Here is a 4938-nt window from a genome sequence, read left to right as displayed (position 1 = left end):
CCATATTAAATAAATCACTTCCTATTTTCACCACCTAGATTGGATTCTTATGTTTGCAACTGAGAACCCTAAGGAGACACAAATATTATATTGGAGGCATAGAGAGAGAGAGAGTATTTGACTATATCAGGAGGAAATCAGAAACTTCATGTGTTAAGGGGGAGCTTTGCATCTAAGCAGAATGTCAACAAACATAGATGGGAGAAGGGGCTTTGTAAGTTGAAAGTATAACAAAAGCAAGGGACATTAAGATACATATCAGTAGGTATATGGAATAACAAGTTGTCTAATGTGGCTTAAGATGTTTGGGGATAGAGCTGGGCACCGTGGCAAGTACCTGTAATCCCAGCACCTTGGGAGGCTGAGGCAGGAGGACTGCAACTTTGAGGGCATCTTTAGCAACTACTGAAGTCCTAAGCAACTTAGCAAGACCCTGTCTCAAAATAAAAAATAAAAAAATTAAAGGTCTGAGGATGTGACTCAGTGATTAAGCACTCCTGATTTCAATCCCTGGTATCAAAAAAAAAAAAAAGAAAAGAAAAAAAATATTTGGAATTGGAAAAGAAAGAATGTTACATTGAGAATACAAGGCTTTTCAAAGTAACAAACTTGATCCAAATCCTGCTGTGCTTTTTTACCAACTATGCCTTTGGATAAATTATATAACTTCTTGACTTTCAGTGTTATCATCTATAAAATGGTTAGTGAGCCAGGTGAAACTGGCACTCACCTGTAATCTCAGCAACTTGGGAGTTGGAGGTCAGTTTCAGCAACTTAGTGAGGCCCTAAGGAACTCAGCAAGATCTTGTCTAAAAATGAAAAATATAGAGAGGTGGGGATGTCCTGGGTTCAACCCTCAGTACCCCCCACAAAAGGTTATTTATGTCTGTTTTTTGCCTTGTTGCATCCTTAAAAGCAAAATGGGTCACCAGCAGCTCTACTAGAGCCACCTGCACATATTTATCCAGGGTTCTCTTGTTGCACTTTTCAAATCAGTGTGGTCTGGTCCAGAAATAAGGACTCAATAGGTGCCATCAGTGTTTCCATCAGTATATACAAAGGATAGGCTTATTAAGTTGGACTACCGATCTTCCTTGAGTGGATTATCCAAGACTTCTACCTAATAAAAGTACAAAAAGTTAAAAATTTAAGAATCTTTTTTTAAGAGTAGTTATTTTCCAGGTACAGTGGCATATACCTGTAATCCCAGTGGTTCAAGAGTCTGAGAGAGGAGGATCTCGAGTTCAAAGCCAGCCTCAGCAACTTAGTGAGGCCCTAAGCAACTCAGTGAGACCCTGTCACTAAATAAAACACAAAAAGGGGAAGAGGATGTGGTTAAGAAGTGCCCCTGGATTGAATCCCTAGTACCAAATATATATATAATTTATTTATTTATATATATTATTAAAATATATATATATTAGTTATTGATAAAACTTTCTTATTTTTTTATTTACTTATATGCAGTGCTGAGAATCAAACCCAGTGCCTCACACATGCCAGGCAAGTATGCTACGCTAAGCCACAGCCACAGCCCCAGGAAGGCTCTTTTTGATGCTAGAATTCTCCAACACCTTGTGCTGGTTTGTTCTGCCTCCAGATCACTGGGTCAAGCAAAGATGTAAATTATGTTAATTGTGCCCTGCTCATGGGAATGTAAAATGGCACAGCTACTGCACAAAGCACTATAGAAGTTCATCCAAAAAATTAATAATAGATTTTTCACTTGATACAGCAATTCCATTTGTAGGCATATACCCAACAAACTGAAAACAGGGATTCAGAACATTGCACATCTATATTTATAGAATTAATAATAGCCAAAAGGTATAAGCCACTTAAGTGTCTTATCAATGGATGAATGGGTATAAGAATATATAATATAACACGGTATAAGAATACAGTGTACCATCCCTAAAAACTAGCAAGCAAATTCTGACATAATGCTACAATGTGAATGAACCTTGAGAATTAAGTGAAAAAAGCCAGTCACAAAAAGAAAAATAATATGTGATTCCACTTACTTGAAGTACCTAGAGTAACCAAATTCAGAAAGTAGAATGGGGATTGCTAAGGACTAGGTGTGGGAAATGGGAAGTTATTGCTTAATGGATACAAAGTTTCATATTGGAAAGATAAAGATATAACTTCTAGAGTAGGATAGTGGTAATGGTGGCACAACAGTGTGAAAACACTGGGCCAGGGATATAGCTCAGTTGGTAGAGTGCTTGCCTCACAAGGCCCTGAGTTTGATCCCCAACACCACCAAAAAAAAAAAAAAAAAAAAAAAAAGGTTAAAAAAACCCCAACAATGTGAAAATACTAATGTCGTTGCAATGTACACTTAAAGGTGTAGAAATGGTAAATTTTATATTATGTACATTTTGCCGCAATGTAAACAAATAGGTTTCATAAATCAGACAAAATGTCTATAACCACTAGAAAAAAACCCACTAGAAATTACATAAGATGGTATTGTCACACAAAATTTCCTAAAGAAAACTTTAATTTTGCTGGATACGTTGGTGCATGCCTGTAATCCTAGCAGCTCAGGAGTCTGAGGCAGGAGGATTGAGAGTTGCTAAGCAACTCAGTGAGACCCTGTCTCTAAATAAAATATGAAAAAGGGCTGGGGTTGTGGCTCAGTGGTCAAGTGCCCCTGATTTCAATCCCTGGTACAAAAAAAAAAGACAAGTAAAAGAAAACTTCAATTTTTTTAAACTAATATATATTTATATATTTAATTTTGTGGGATATTGGATGTGGCATTATATAATGCAGTACAAGAAGGGAAAAAAGACACAGCTGCTCCAGAACTTCCTTGGTGTGCCTTGTAAAATGAATGAAAACAACTCTGGTGACTCATAGAACCTTTCGTGTGTGTGTGTGTGTGTGTGTGTGTGTGTGTGTGTGTATGTGTGTGTGTTTTGTTCAAAAAAATGATGACTGTCCTAATAAATATGGAGAAAAGAAAGCTCATGAGAAATGGAATTTCACTGTACTTCATTATTGTTTGTTGATGTCAAGTGGAATGACAGGGAGTAAAGAAGGAGTTTCTGGTGTTTAGTAGGAGACATCAAGAAGGAGGTGATAGAGTTTTTAAATTGAAATGTGGTGTTTGCAAGAAAACTGGTGCTTTAGTTGGATACATCTTGATATAAACAAAGTTGGCATTTTCCATGTAGGTGTCATAGAGAATGTATTTTCCAGGTTACTGGAAATTTTATCCCATCTTATTGGAAACATCAACCTGTTCAAAATAACTATAATTGGTAATTACAGAGACTCCTTACTATACACCACTTACTTGGAATCTATTGAGCTTATTACAACTTAAAGCATATTATGAAGTACTTATTGTAAGGGATGCTTGGTTTCATCAAACTGTTTATAGGTTCAAGCAATAAATTTGAGAGTGTTTTTCTTTAGGGGTACAATATGCAAAAATAGTGATGAGATGTTAGGAATGGGAATTCATATTTCTGAAAAAGATGCATCTTGGGAATTAGAGGGAATACTTACCAAGAGCTTCTGCAGCACAGAAGTGCTATGATGTTCAAAGACGCAGTTACAGAGAAGGGTGAGACTATAATGCACCTGACAGTAAATGGGAAATAAAGTGCCATCACTGTTGTGGTTCTGGCAGAACACATTTAGCCTGTTCCTCAGTACAATAATGGGAACAAAATTGGGAGTATTTGAAATGTAGAGGTATTATCTACAATTTAGATTTTCAAAAAAAGCAAAAAAAATGCACATTACCTAACTCTAATAATGTGATAAATAATGACTGTTGGAGGAGTCATCACCTAAATTACCCAGTCACCTGGAACCCACTATAGCAAGACAGCAAGTTTAGAAAAGATATTCCAACTATACCAATAAAATTAAGATTCCAAATTAAACACACACAAACACACACACACACACAAAAAAAAAAATCACTAGCTGGGTACAGTGGCACACACCTGTAATCCCAGCTACTCAAGAGGCTGAGTCAGAGGATCTCCAATTTGAGACCAACCTCAGCAACTTAGTGAGACCCTATCTCAGATGAAAAAATAGGCTGGGAATGTAGCTCAGTGGTAAAGTGTCTCTAAGTTCAAACAAACACAAAAAACTAAAAGATTACAGATCAATGAAACCACTACCTAAAATATAGCCCTAGATGGATTCAGAAACTAAAACTTAATCCTTCAGACACAATTAAAATGGCATATGTTAATGAAAATGATAATTTTGAAAGAGAGCATTCTGGATCAAAGCAAGAATTTCTAAAGACAATTTTTCAGACTTCGACATGGCACAAATTATAATCATAATTGGTATAAAGACTACAATGAATATAGCTGACTTGATAATAAATCATTCCAATAAACTACCAGGAGCTTACTGGATATCTGAGATTTATAACAACATTCAATGAAAAATATGTGTTGTTTTAAAAACATATCTGTCTACAATGTAATTAAGAAAGTCCAAGTATCCTTTGAAAGTTTTAAGCGAGGTCTAAAAACTTTTGGTATTTTGGAGAAAATTCAGACTTATCTAGAAGCATTTTATAACAGCCTTTCACATAACCTTGATAATATTTCTATAAAAACCATTACAGTACACCCATTATCTGATATACACGTTTTGAAATAGTTATAGACTACTGAGGATAGTAAATATGCTACAGTGAAAGACATTTTTATTTCTGCATCTGGTTGCATTCCCATTCCACCTGCTGGATTTAAACCCACTCCTTCAACTGAGTGTCTACATATGAATTTTTGTTGTTGTTGTTGGAAACAAGTGTAACAACTGTGTAGCACTTCCAATCACCGAAGCAAAAAGTTTTAAGAAAATATGGATTTTGCTATAAAAAAAACCAACACTGTAAAACTAGAAAAGGAAGAAAGTTCTCACTACTTGGACATTAAAATGTTTCTTTGA

General features: G+C 35.6%; 1 pseudogene; it reads left to right on the top strand.

Annotated features, from left to right (window-relative positions):
* Positions 1 to 2838: 2838 nt before the first annotated feature.
* LOC113182275 (G2/M phase-specific E3 ubiquitin-protein ligase-like) lies at positions 2839 to 4938 on the top strand (annotated as a pseudogene).

Source organism: Urocitellus parryii, chromosome 6 (genome assembly GCF_045843805.1).
Source record: "Urocitellus parryii isolate mUroPar1 chromosome 6, mUroPar1.hap1, whole genome shotgun sequence".
In the NCBI taxonomy this organism is placed as follows: Eukaryota; Metazoa; Chordata; class Mammalia; order Rodentia; family Sciuridae; genus Urocitellus; species Urocitellus parryii.
This window is presented reverse-complemented; position numbering and strand designations above follow the sequence as displayed.